We start from the raw sequence: 15,918 nt of genomic DNA on the forward strand, positions 1-15,918 counted from the left end.
CTAAGAACATTATTTCTATTGCTATGTTAGACATAAATGGCTTTAATTTTGCCACTAAAAACAATTGTTGTATCATTTCTAGAAATGACTTGGTTATAGGCCGGGGCTCTTCTATTAATGGCATTTATGTTCTAGAAACTTCAAACCTAAGTAACGACATCTATAACATACAATCCAAGAGACTCAAATGAAGTGATCCAAATGAATCGTACATATGGCATTATCGATTAGGTCATATTAACGAGAATCGCATAAAAAGATTTGTTTCAACTAATGTTATTAAACCATTTGTTTTTCAATCATACGGTATATGCAAATCTTGCCTCTTAGGCAAAATGACTCGTAATCCTTTTAGTGGTAAAGGGAAACGAGCTAGTGAACTATTGGGCCTTATACATACCGATGTATGTGGAGCAATGACTATCACCGCTAGGGGTAATTATGACTACTTCATTACCTTCACCAATGATTTAAGTAGATATGGGTATATCTACTTGATGAAATTCAAGAGTGGGGCTTTTGAGAAATTTAAAGAATTTCAAAATGAAGCAGAAAACCAATTGAACAAGAAGATAAAGGCACTACGATCCGATCGTGGTGGTGAATATCTTAATAATGAATTTGATTCACACTTGAAAGGTTGTGGCATTGTGTCACAACTCACTCCACCCGGTACACTACAACTTAATGGTGTTGCCGAGAGGAGAAATTGAACCCTACTAGACATGGTTCGATCTATGATGAGTCAAATGGAGTTACCCGACTCGTTTTGGGGATTTGCAATCCAAACCGCAATCAAATCATTGAACAATAGTCCGACAAAAGCAAACGAAAAGACTTCATATGAGTTATGGAAAGGAAAGGTTCCTAATATATCCTATATGAAGATCTGGGGATGTGGTGCTTATCTCAAGGTAAATACAGACAACAAGCTAGCCCCACGATCTGAAAAATGCATCTTTGTAGGTTACTCCAATACCTCCCGAGGCTATTACTTCTACAAACCTCATGAAAACAAAGTGTTTGTGTCTAGTGAGGCTGTCTTCCTAGAAAATGTGTTTATTTCTAAAAGAAAGAGTGGGAGAAATTTTGAACTTGATGAAGTTCAAGAGCCACAAACCGAAGTAGAGACGCAAGAAGACGTTCCTTCGTCGTCTAATTCTCTTATTGTTCCTTAACCAAGGAGGTCGGGTCGAATCTCTCGACATCCTGAAAGATATGTTGGACTTATCCATGAGGATGGGAGTCTTGATGTGTTACTTTTAGAAAGTGATGAGCCGGCCACCTACAAAGCTGCAATCTCTAGTCCCAATTCAGCTTTATGGCTTGAAACCATGAAATACGAAATGATTTCTATGCATGAAAATCAAGTTTGCCTAGAGGAGTAAGACCTCTTCAATGCAAATGGATCTTTAAAGTAAAGAATGGCATAGAAGGACATGATGTTGTCTACAAGCCTAGGCTAGTGGCAAAAGGTTTTACCCAAGTTCATGGTCTTCACTATGACGAAACCTTTGCCCCCGTAGCCATGCTGAGATCCATTCGGATTCTGTTAGCGATCGCCGCATTTCATGACTATAAAATATGGCAAATGGATGTCAAGACCGCCTTTCTAAATGGGTATTTGGAAGAGGAGGTGTATATGATGCAACCTGAAGGTTTTGTAGATCCTGAAAATCAAAACAAAGTGTGCAAGCTTAAGAGATCCATTAATGGTCTTAAGCAAGCATCAAGAAGTTGGAACCATCAATTTAATCATGTTATAAAAGAAAATTGTTTTACTCGAAGTGTTGAGGAACCAAGTTTATACATGAAGTTCAGTGGGAGCAATGTTATGTTCCAAATATTGTATGTAGATGACATACTGCTTATTGGAAATGACATTCCAATGGTGTCCTCCGCCAAGGAGTGGTTGGGAAATCATTTCCAAATAAAGGATTTAGGAGAAGCAAAACGCATATTAGGTATCCGGATCTATAGAGATAGACCCAAAAGGATATTGGCATTAAGTCAAGAATCTTATATTGACAAGGTTCTTCGACGCTTCTGTTGGAATATGTGTCCTCCGACAATAATGCGATCACAACTGTTGATCATGGTGATCACATGTTTAAGTCTCATTTTAAAGAATACAATTGGGAAGTAATATTTTACTGTCAACTGGTCCACACATATCGGTAATGATTGGCTGACTAGAGTTTGACATTACTGTCGTGAGACGGTGGTGATCAGTTGATCCCCTTAGGTCATACCTAAAGGGTAACACTCTTAATTGATCATTTAATTGATTGTATGACGATACGGGTTAATTAAATTACTTAAAATTGACGGACGATTTTGGAAGTAATATTTACGTGTCTCATTGTAATTTGATTAAATAAGATATGGTCTAAGTAATCGAATTGTTTTATTACTTAGATGAAATTATTGTTTAAGGAAACAATTGCATTTGAATGAATAAATTTATTATAAATACAAGATGTTGTGATTTATATTTGGTAAAATATTTTGGTACAAGTAATTATGAATTACTAAGTCAATTTTGTATATGACGTATTTTTATTAATGCGTTGATTTTTAACATGTTAAAAATAGATAATAATTTTACATGACATGTGACATGTGACAAATTGACAAAGATAAAATGGAATCCATTTTATCTCTAAATGACCGAAATTAGGGGTGATATTAGGAATATATTATGTTGATTATGTTAGTGGTAAACATAATCATTTCTTCCTAAACCTAGCCATGCAACCCTACTTGCTCATGTGAAGACAACCTTGTGCATGCATTGGCCATTTCCCTCCCCATCCACCCGCTTTTAAGAGGAGAAAACCATGGGTTTTTCTCCTTAATTATTACCATATACACTACCTAAAAACATTAGTGTATCATTCATTTTCAACATACAACTAAAATAAGAGTTTTTAGTGAGATAAAATCTTCCTCTTTCTCCCTTTCTCTTAACCGAAATATTGAGGGAACAAAATAATATTTTGGTCAATTTTATACAAAATTAATATTGTTCTAGTAATAATAATATTAATTTTATTAAGTTGTTACTTTGGGTATTAATCCTTGGAAGGGATTCTCTACTTGAATCCTTGTTCATCTACTTAAGGAAGCTCAAGAACAAGTGAGTAGGAGAACTCACTTGTGCCCAAATAATCCGAAATTTTCAATGTAAGATGATGATTTCTTTCTTATTCCTTTTATTGTTTGCATGCATAAGATCAACATTTAATTTTATGACTAAATTTAATCATCAAATATATGAATATGTCTAGTAATGAGCTATAATTTTCTAACAAGTGGTATCAGAGCCTTTGGTTGTTTGCATGCAAATCGGTTATAGTTTTTCCGAGTTAAACGATTAACATATAAAACTCATAAATTTGTGTTATTATGATATATCACGAAATAAATTATGCATGTTAAAGTTTCTGATCCTAAAATGTATTTAGGATATTTTGGTTAATTTATGGATTTTTATTGTTCATCTTATATAATCATGACATTAAAAATGTGATTTTATGATTAAAATGTCATTTTCGGACTAAAATTAGCTAAACTTCGAATTTTCCAGTGGTTTTTGGATATATTATCACTTGTATTTGTTTTAGATGATCTCTAAATTTTCAGAATTTTTGGAGTGTTTATGCTCGAAATATGGATTTTTCATGATAAAAATCGGATTTAGATGAAAAATAGGTTAACATGAGATAAATTTCGAATCTGGTCATAGCAATTTAGTATGTTGTCAGATGCAATTTTACAAGATGTGTCTAAAATAATAGGCTATATTGAAGTCTTTATGCATGATTTATGAATTTTTGATGAAAAATAGCATAAATAGTGACTTAATTAGTGAATAATTGCTAAAACATACTTCATGACTAAGGAAAAACATCACATGTTGCATTTTCTTATCTTTTTCAGATCTAAAAATTGAAAAGTTGATGAATATATTTTTTCTCATGTTTTTATGACTATAATTGATAAATCCGATAAACCACAACATAGTTTTTTCGATAAATTTTCGAAATTTTATCCTAAGTTTTTGAACATTATGATTGTCATGGTATTTTTCCAGAATGTTCATAAGTTTAAATTTCAAATTTCAAATTTATTTGAAATTTTTGTGATTTATTTGAAGTTTATAGCATTTTATTGTAATTTTGGGTCCATTAATGAACAATTTTAAGAAATATGAGTTAATTATAGTCAAATAGTTAGTGGAGACTAATTTTGAGTCCTAAGAGCTTAGGGTAATTAACTTGTGCATAAATATGAATTTATGTAATTTATTGTGATTTTAAAAGGTTGAATCACGCAAATCCGTAAAAACCGTTTAATATACGATATTGGCTCCTTAAAGGCGATTTAGCATAAAATTGGGCATGTTCATACATATTATAATGCTGCATTTTATTTTTTATTGTCATAATTTTATTTTATGTAATTTTTGAATTATGTAACTTTACTTAGTATGGCCTTAGTTTTTAATTGGTATTACCCGAAATGTATGGGAATATCGATTCGGTTGTAATTTATTGTGATTTCGTATCACCATTTTTTAATTTAATAGATTTATTTTATTTTAATTACAAATGTATAATAAGAAATTATGTAATTTTTTATGTAATTTAATTATTTCGGAGTTCCTTGAAGACGGTTTCACTCAAGTAGGCGATACATAAAGACGGTGTTACCTCGAGATACGTGCCAAGAATCGAAGTTCAAGGGACCAATGGAGGTGGTTTCCGAATATGTAATAGTTAATTATATTTTCTATTTTAGGAAGGCCATACTAGGATTTATTTTATGTTTTGCATTTTATTTATATGTTGCATGCATCGCTAAATCGCCATAACTAAAACATGCATTGTCATTTTAATCGAGTTTATCGACCGTGTCAATTAGAATTATCGTAGTTCACCGCTTTAGTTCGCTTAAAACGTGATAGATAATAAATTGACATGACCTCTCGCTAAAATAATCAATTGAGATATAGCCTTACCAAAAAGTAGAAACCATGAAAACCTATTTCGTGAGGGAGTGCACTCGGCTTTACCGGGGTACAAACCTTGTTACGTAGGGGAAGTGGGTGATAAATGTCTACCCACCGAATTTATAAAGATGAGGGTTGTTTTCGGCTTTACCGATGCCCAAGTTGATGTAAGTTTGGATCATGAACACATTTATTCGAAATTTGGGTTGAACTGAACGAAAGTATTCTCGACGGTTGCCGGATGTGTTTCGGGCTAAAGATAAATTTTAATGTAAATTTATCGACTAAGAGTTCTAAAAGTATAATCGATTAAAAGGTTAATCCACCGAGTTATATTGATAAGGGTTGTTTTTCGGCTTTACCGATGCCTAAATTAATATGAATTTGGGTCTTGGAATCATTTATCAAGTTGGGTAGAGGTCACTAGATAAATGCAATAAAACTTGTTTAAATTTATTTTACGAGTATTATTATTTTGAAAACGACATATGTTTTATTCCTTCTATATTTTGTTTTGTAGACCGCTTTTATTTCTCATAACAAATGGCTACTCCTATCACCAACGCCACACCTCTCACTAATACTTCATGGCTCCGATCCTTCATGGACCGATGTAAACTTGAAAAGAATGGGTCAAATTTCTCCGATTGGGATGCTCAACTCAAATTAGCCGCCCAAGGTGACGACAAGCTTCGTTACCTCACCGAGGCTTCTCCACCCGAACCTAATACTAGGTCGACCGCCGCTACTAGGGAAGCATATGAGGCTTACCACAAGGAGTCCGCCGCAATGAAAAATGTGTTGATCTTTGCGATGGAGGCGGATCTCCAAAGGAGAGCCTTTAAGATGGGCACCGCTAATGAAATCTATTCCAAGCTTGTGACAATGTTTTCACAAACTCCGTGGATCGTCCAATATGAGGCGGCCGCGGCATTCTTTGATCTCAACTTCAAAGAGGGCCAAAAGGTTAGCCCTCACGTGCTCAAATTAATGGAGCTAGTCGAGACCTTGAAGATTCAAAAAGTTGAAATCCCCAAAGAACTCATTGTTGATAGGATTCTACACTCCTTATCCAAAGTCAAAGCGTATGTTCAATTCCAGGTGAATTTTAACATGCAAGACAAGGACGTGTCTCTTGAAGAGTTGCACAAGTTACTTGTGCAAGCTGAAAGAGACATGGGGTTAAATGTTAACCCACCTAAGGATGTGCTTAACATAAGCACCAAAAGCAAGGGGGAGTTAAAAAAGAATGTGAAGAAAAGTAAGAAGCAAGCTCCCACTTTCACCAAAAATAAGTCTTATGAAGCTAGCACTTCCAAAATCAAGAAGGGTCCTCTTGATAAATGCCATTATTGTAATGGTGTTGGACATTGGAAAAGAAATTGTTCCAAATACCTTGGTGACATTAAGGCTGGAAAGATCACTCCAGTAGGTAAATGACTATCCTTTCTTTTATGTTTCTAATGCAACTATGGTATTGTAATACAAAGTTATGATAATGTATCCCCTTTTTATTGTAAATAGGGCCTCCACCAAGTAAGGACAAGGGAAAAGAAAAGCAAGCTTGAGAAACCATCAAGAAGCTAGGAATAGCTTCAATGAAGCTTCGCTTTTTATTGTCTTATTTTAATTATGTTTCGGATTTTAGAACCTTTTGATTTCCGTGTTCGACATGGAAATGTATTTTGGATAATGGTTGTATTTTGGATAATGGTGGCTTGGTTTGCGACCCAAGTCACCCATTTTATCGTTTTTATCCTTGTTCTAAAATTCCTCTTTATCCGCTTGCTCATAGAAACATATGATCATTCAATTAAAGTGATCTAATAGACAACTATAATGATGGAATTAATTATATGTCCACAAGCTTAAGGCTTGTATATGATCAATTATAAAGTGACATTGAGTTGATGAACTCTCTTAAAGAAATGTTAATCACCAAGTACACTTATCAAATCTAAAACAATTAGTCAACCTATGAGATAGTCCTCCTTATACTTCAAAAATCATTATTTGTGTCTCATAAGCTATCTTTGAATCTCTAGTGTATTCATTCTAAAGATAGAGTGGGAGAAAATGAAGACATAAAGAACACCAAGCAAAATTTGTGTACTTGTGTAAATGAGATCTACGCAAGAAACAATGATTTGTATACCTATACAGATAGTATACTCGAATAGATGAGATCTATGGTCTCGAATAGATGATATCTACATGACAAAAGAGACCAAGTGAAGTAATCAAAAGAATATGTTCTCAAGATAACTACACGAGGAGACCAAAAGAAAGTTTTGGAATGAGAATGACTAATTTAAAGTCTTAACTATAAGTTTTGACTAAATTTATGAACAACATTTGACCAATAGTTTCAATATTGATATTTACTTAAGAGCCTAAATGAAACAAAGTTGCATCCTCGAAAATAAATGACATTTATGACCAAAAAGTTGCAAATGTTGATATGCCGATATCCACAAGAGTTGAGTTAAGTATTAACCTCGCTAATGTCATTACTTAACCTCATTATGAAAATGAAATGGTTAAACCTCTTTCCGAAAAGGGTATTTTGAAGGATATGTATTAGATATAATTCACATTTGAATAATGACATTGCTACGCATCATCACAATATGAATGAGTTAAGAGATTAGAATCTCTTTTCATAAGGTTAAGATGAAACCTCTTCAAAATAGGTATTTTGAAAGGATATGATGGGAACATATATGGTTTTATCATAATAACTTAGCAAAGCAATATATATTTCAATTCTTGAAATGTTTCGATTGAGTAGTCAATTGCGAAACATGTGAAATTAAGTGGGAGTTGGAAATTATCATGTGAAGACATGGAATTTAGTGGGAGCAATCATCTTGTAAAATTTATAACTCACTACTCATTGAGAATGACGAGCTAATACTTTCCTTCACAAAGAAGTATTTGAGTTTTCAATTCTGGATGAAAATGGACTATGATGAATCCAATTACATCATGAGATGTTGGGTAAGTATTGAGATATACACATCGAATCAACGAGAAACGTAGGTTATTCATGTAAATGAAAATGGAATTGCCATTAGCAGTCATGGTCGTTCATTGAACCTAAGAATGGTTGAACACATGATTATTAGTTACTAATGTTTCCGCCATTAGAATAATCATGCACATGTCCAATAATGAATCATATGCATAAGAGCATTATGGATCATTGGCAAGCCATAGAAGAATCGTCATGAATTCTCGAGGAGAATCCGATGAGCGATTTCAGTGTTGGACAGAACACTCTGTTATGTGTCAAGAGGTTGCACATATTAAAGTTCGAACACGCGTAAGGATTTATAAAAATCCTAAGCTTTTCAAGCTAAAAAGAGAAATAAAAGGTTAGGAAAGATACTTAGTTGAAGTAAGAAGTTAATCAAAACTATTTTTTTCTAATATGCTAGGACTTGTGAGAAGTGCTAGGCTAATCATCTTGACAATTGTTGCAAGACTCTACAAAACATTTACCTAGTGCATTGTGAGTGGGTGGAGTACTTGATCAGTGCAAGTTATATCATTCACCGCAAATTCATTGGTTATGTGATAATCGACAGGGAAGTTCTTTCAAGATAAAGAACCCAAACCAAGGTTGGGAACCTATATGTGTACTTGGTAAGGTTCATGCTATGAAAGATAACATGAATGTAAAGGAAAATGCGATTATAAGAAGTTTGAACACATGGACACATGGTATGTTAAACTTCTTTTGCAATCAACTAGTGTTTACACACTTACGATATGCATCACAAGGTTGTAATACGGTATTGACTACCCGAATGTGATGTCGACATTTGTCGTTTGAGTTATTATTAACTCACCTTATACTTTGTTAAATCCAAACGGGTTGTAGAGACAATTGAACCCCGTTAAAGTGAACACGGATTAGCATTGTATTCGCCCATAGTTACTTATATGAGGTGACGTCTCGAAGTAACTAGAATGTGATGCGATTGATGGCAAGTTCAAGTGCCATGGAGTCATATGAGAATGACTAGTCGATCACATAGGCAGACTGTTAGGAACACTTTGTCGGGCCTTATGACCGCTTATAGAGTTCTGGCAAATTTATATAGCCTGGTCGTTGCAAGAGCTACTATAGTATTCTAATGAGTCGATTCTTTTGACTAAAGACTATTCGCCTAAGATGGAACAGTTTCAGATTAACTTTGATTTGTGTTACTACGACCTTCGTAAATGGGGTCAAATGGGCATATTTTGGGTTATGATGGCTGTGTCTAGTCAAAGGGAATGAGTGCGATAGGAATTGTCCACCCCTAGTCAGGGTTATAACAATATCGCAGGGCCACTCGAGGAGTAATGAACTTGAAATGCGTGGCCACGCTCGGTAGATATCTATGATAGATAAATCCGGTCAATCAGTTATTCTTCAGATCGAGGAAACCACTCTCAATATGATCACTTGCAAGTACGACCTGAAAGACACCTTGCATTGAGTGGGAGATAGTAATAGGACAAGAGAATTGGTGACGCATACTTGTCGAGGACAAGTAGGAGATTGTTGGAATATGTGTCCTCCGACAATAATGCGATCACAACTGTTGATCATGATGATCACATGTTTAAGTCTCATTTTAAAGAATACAATTGGGAAATAATATCTTACTGTCAACTGGTCCACACATATCGGTAATGATTGGCTGACTAGAGTTTGACATTACTGTCGTGAGACAGTGGTGATCAGTTGATCCCCTTAGGTCATACCTAAAGGGTAACACTCGTAGTTGATCATTTAATTGATCGTATGATGATACGGGTTAATTAAATTACTTAAAATTGACGGACGATTTTGGAAGTAATATTTACGTGTCTCATTGTAATTTGATTAAATAAGATACGGTCTAAGTAATCGAATTGTTTTATTACCTTAGATGAAATTATTGTTTAAGGAAACAATTGCATTTGAATGAATAAATTTATTATAAATACAAGATGTTGTGATTTGTATTTGGTAAAATATGTTGGTACAAGTAATTATGAATTACTAAGTCAATTTTGTATATGACGTATTTTTATTAATGCGTTGATTTTTAATATGTTCAAAATAGATAATAGTTTTACATGACATGTGACATGTGACAAATTGACAAATTGACAAAGATAAAATGGAATCCATTTTATCTCTAAATGACCGAAATTAGGGGTGATATTAGGAATATATTATGTTGATTATGTTAGTGGTAAACATAATCATTTCTTCCTAAACCTAGCCATGCAACCCTACTTGCGCTTGTGAAGACAACCTTGTGCATGCATTGGCCATTTCCCTCCCCATTCCACCCGGTTTTAAGAGGAGAAAATCATGGGTTTTTCTCATTAATTTTTACCATATACACTACCTAAAAACATTAGTGTATCATTCATTTTTAACATACAACTAAAATAAGAGTTTTTAGTGAGATAAAATCTTCATCTTTCTCCCTTTCTCTTAACCGAAATATTGAGGGAACAAAATAATATTTTGATCAATTTTATACAAAATTAATATTGTTCTTGAAATAATAATATTAATTTTATTAAGTTGTTACTTTGGGTATTAATCCTTGGGAGGGATTCTCTACTTGAATCCTTGTTCATCCACTTAAGGAAGCTCAAGAACAAGTGAGTAGGAGAACTCACTTGTGCCCAAATAATCCAAAATCTTCAATGTAAGATGATGATTTCTTTCTTATTCCTTTTATTGTTTGCATGCATAAGATCAACATTTAATTTTATGACTAAATTAAATCATCACATATATGAATATGTCTAGTAATGAGATATAATTTTCTAACAGCTTCAACATTGACCAGTCTAAGAGAAGCTTAATTCCCATGGTTAGTGGGATAATTTTGAGCAAGTCTCAATCACCCACCGAACCCGAAGATGTTGAACGGATGAAGTTGATTCCCTATGCTTCCGTTGTTGGATCAATCATGTATGCCATGATATACACTCGTCCAGATGTCTCATATGCATTAAGCATGACAAGTAGATATCAAGATAATCCAGGTGAGAGTCACTGGATAGCTGTTAAGAACATCCTTAAGTACTTACGAAGGACTAAGGATTCTATCTTAGTGTTTGGAGGAGACTCCATCTTGCATTTATTATGTTTGTCATGTGTATTGGAGGATATCAGGCCTTGTGATTGATTAGTTGTTGTTGAGGAGACGGAAGGCGGTTGGGAGACCGTCTTCCGCTTGGGTCGCCTCTTGGAGCTTCCCACTCCAAGAGGGATCTGCACATTAATAACTTGAGTTACAGAGGGACTCGTGTAGTTGAGGCACGACGTCTGCGAAGGGATCCGATTGGCTTCCGAACCCGGTACGTTTGGGCGTGTCCCTGGCACCGGTGGTTGTAGGTACGTTTGGGCGTGTCCCGGTATCGATATGGTTGTGGGTACGTCTGGGCGTGTCCCGATACCGGTGTGTTGATTGTATAATCATGTCTCATTCATATCATTGGCATGTTGCATATTATTTATCATGTTGTGTCTTATGTTTATTTATTGAAACTGACGTGTGTGTGTGTGTGTGTGTGTGTGTGTGTGTGTGTGTGTGTGTAAATTGTCACCTATTTCCGGGGTGGCCTGAGTCGATCTATATGATATTTCAGATCATATGGGGAGCAGTTTGAGTATAGGTTTTGCTTATTAACGTGATCGGGGTTCGGGCCGCGTGTTGGACTTGGAGTCGAGTACTTGGATAGTTGATAGATAACATAGATAGTAGTCATGAGTTGTATACTTTTATTTATTCATTTGTTTATGGCTATGTAAATCATTAAATACTTTGTTTATAATAAATGTTTTTTTTATTGTATCTATGATTCAGCCCCTCGGGAAACCGAGATGATAACAGCTCCTAATTACCTCGGCCCGGTAAGAAGGGGGTTTTACACCACCTCTCCAACTCTATCTAGAATCTCATATGGTCCCACATACTTCTGAATCAACTTTCCATGCTTCCTAAATCTTATGACTCCCTTCATTGGTGACACTTTAAGCAACACCTTATCACCAATATTGAACTCAATCTCAAATCTGCATAACTTTTCTGATGATCTTGTGCAGCTTTCAACTTTTGTCTGATTACTTGAACTTCCTCAATCATCTCTTGGACCATTTCCCGTCCCACCACCATCCTCTCATCACTATTACCTAGAAAATTGGACTTCTATGCCTCCTCCCTTACAGAGACTCAAAAGGATTCATGCCAATACTGGCATGATAGCTATTATTATAAGAGAATTCCATCAAATCCATCTTATCCTCCCAAGACCCTCCAAACTCGAGGATACACACCCAAAGAATGTCTTCCAGTGTCTGGATAGTTCGCTCCGTCTGACCGTCAGTCGCAGGATGAAATGTTGTACACATCGTCAATTGTGTTCCCAAAGACTCTTGCAACTCCTTCTAAAATTTAGATATAAACCTCGAATCTCTATCTGACACAATATCCTTAGCAATCCCATGTAATTTCACCACGTTCCTCCTATAAGCCTTAGCCAACTCAGCCTTACTCCAGGTATCTTTCATAGGAATAAAGTGAGCAGACTTAGTTAATCTGTGGACAAGGCCCTCGGGAACTGCGTCCGCGGGATCCACACTAGGCATAATCGACTCGAGGTTCTTTCGAATCGAATTAAGACAAATTAGAGTCGCCACCAAGTTTTTTGGGAACTTGGAACCGTTCAAGTCAACTTTACACCTTTCATCGAAAAGCATAAAGCCAATCGACTACGAGTGATTAAAGATAAAGACTTGTACCCTATATCACTCGATTTGAACGACTCTCGTAATCCAATGGTATTTAGACGGATCCACAAACCATAGATCTTGAGTAAGGGGTGAGGGTACGTGTTGGGAAGCCCATAAGGACACCCAACCCCGCCCGTCAATAACGGCCTCTACTAAGTCAAGTATCGGATTTCAAACAAGGTCATAGCTACTACGATATATGATATGCAAACATCGTTTTAAACCCTAACATGTGACAACAATTTCTATGTCGTTTTAGATGCAACTAAATTAACTTTGTCAAAGTTGTAATTTAGCATGTGGGTTGATTGATCTAACAACATACAAAACAAAGCAAACAAGGCTTAAGGAGGAATGGGGGAGCCGTTGGGATCTACCTATTACAAACCAGGCATTTCATGCCGACACAACAATAAATTAAAGATACAACTCGATCTAAATACAATTGCTACATACAACACTATACCCGACAACACACACGGCCAATCGGCCTAGAAAAGCGTGCACAAGAGGGGTGGCCCACGGCTTACATGACTCATGGCCTTGGGTCACTCCTCGTGATGTGTGCTTTCGCTCAATCTCATCGAATTAGACATAGGGCCGCACACCAAAGCATGCATTAGCATAAATCGGGCCATGTTGCTTTAAACAACATGCGATTTACTACGCTCTTACAATCATTGGGGCACAACCATCTAACCAAACAAGACTAAGGTTTTTTGAAAGAGGTTTTGACTCGGTAAAATAAAACTAACTTGAAAATTACAACCAAACTAACAAACGATAAATTACAAGTGACAAAACAAATAAAGAACGAACGATGCGAAAACAAACGAACCAGGAAAGGCCAAAGGCCACGGCCAAATCACGGCCAAACCCAAACAAGGCTATCCTAAGTCCTAGGTCAGGTTCATTAGTTGGATCAATTGATTGCGAAACGATCTCGGAACGAATTAGAAAACAAGTTAGAAACGACGTTGATCGATTGAAAAGAGGTCTTGCAATTGTGTATTCTACACGGCTCAAAAGGGGTCAAATTAGGTCAAGTTCGCTAATTAATTTAACTCATCGAGTGTTAATAAGAAGGTGCTAATCACGCACTATTATACTAGCGAGAAATTAGGTGAAAGAGAGAGATGCGTTCATTAAGTTACAGAATTGTTAGTTGATTTTTAAAGTTATGTCGATGCCACCTATCGTGTCTAATTAGGTTATTAAATTGATCTAATGTCATCTAAATAGGTTATATGTTAACAATCAGAGGTCATACTAACATGTGAATGGTCCTAGGGTGGGTCAAATCACACGAAACAAGAGAGGGGTCAAAAGCGAAGAGCGAAGTCAGAATTCGTTTTATTAATGCCCTACCTTGAACACGAGGATATGTAAATGAGACGGGGGTGTACGACCGACTGATGTAGCGGTTTCTTTTCCCATCTCAAGTCAACGTGGGTGTTCATGGTGGTACTTTAACTCATACTCGGACTAAACTAGTTTCATAGTTAATTTAAACGATAAATAAAAAGCGATAAACAAACAAAACAAACTATAAGAAAAACAAACATAAAAACGAAATAAAAAAGGAGAAAGAGGAGGATTTGATGCACCCTCAACCTACATGTATCGTTGACACCGTCTTGGGTCGTAATCGATGGTAGATTTTATCTCGAGAGGCCGTCGTCGACGAAGAAACAAAGCAAACACGCGTTTTTATCGAATCTGGACAGCAACTTTCAAACAGCGATTTCTCCCTCGTTTCACGATGCAAATTCGATTTAAAAGATGTTTTGAAAACTAGAAAGAGAGGAGAACAGAGATCTTAAAGCAACCCCTGCTCGTTTTGAGTTATTGGGCACGAAAAACGAGCACAAACAGAACTCGGGACAGACAGAACAAATCAAAAAAGCAGAGTGTATAACACTCTGTTTTTCGAGGATTTCGTGTACTCTCAAGGGCAATTTGGCTCGTAAATCTTTATCTAATGTGTAGATGGATGTTATATGGTTAATTAGGAACAAGAAACTCGAGTTTTGATGGAGGTTTGAAGGAGGAACGAATTGTTTTTCGAAGAGGACACACAAACTGTTCCAGTTTGGATGTCGGTTTTGTGGAGGGTTTTTGAGAGGCAATTAGGGTTTGTTTCTGAGGTTTAAAGCTTGTGAGTAAAGGTAGGATGTATGGAGAACTTCGAGGAATGAATGTATGGTGAAGGGGTGGTATTTATAAGGAGTTAAAGTAGGGTAAAAGAGAGGGAGAGGCAGTCGGGCCTGCTCACGCATAGCTGCTGTCCAGCAGCTTTTGTGAGGGTTTGAGAGGGGTTTTCTTGGTGATTAAGCTAGGGTAATATGGGTAGGATACTAGGGTATGGGTTAGGGTTAATGGGTACGGGTTTTGGTGGTATTTGGAGCGGGTTTTGGGCTCGGGTTTGAGCTGCGAAACAGGGGGGCTGCTCGTGTATATGCGGGCTGTTTGGGGGGTGTTTGGGATGGAATTTGGGCCGTGGTTATGGGGGTTCGAACTGGGTTGGATGGGTAGAGGCTTAGGTTGGTTAGTGTACTCGATATTCGTGCCAACTCGTAAAGAAAACGGGCCCAAAAACCGAGCTAAAATCGAGCTCAAAAACATGCTTTTAAAACGAGTTTTCTTCGCTTTTAAAATCGATTTTTCAAATCAAATAACACATTAAAATAAATGATTTTTCAAATCAAATATATTCATAAGATGATTTTTCAAATCAATTATTTATTTTATTTTCAATAAAATAAACTTGGGAAAATAAATTCAAAATAAAATAAAATAAATTGAATTCACCTCAAAAAAAACAATAATTTAAATATCATTTAATAAAATGAACTCACTAAAAAAACATTAATTTAAATATTATTTAAAATAATAAAATGAATTCACTTAAAAAAAACATTAATTTAAATATCATTTAAATTAATAAAATACTTCATCGACGACGCCCATTCTACATCGTAAAACGAACCCAAATAATGACAACTAAAGAATACATGTGTCCTATCATCATCGGGTGTTTGTCGGGTTCTCTATAAATTCCAATATCGACGGATACGGGTATCTACAGAGCCCCCACTTTGACTGAGGC

The sequence above is a fragment of the Silene latifolia genome, chromosome X, assembly GCF_048544455.1.
Source record: "Silene latifolia isolate original U9 population chromosome X, ASM4854445v1, whole genome shotgun sequence".
Lineage (NCBI taxonomy): Eukaryota > Viridiplantae > Streptophyta > Magnoliopsida > Caryophyllales > Caryophyllaceae > Silene > Silene latifolia.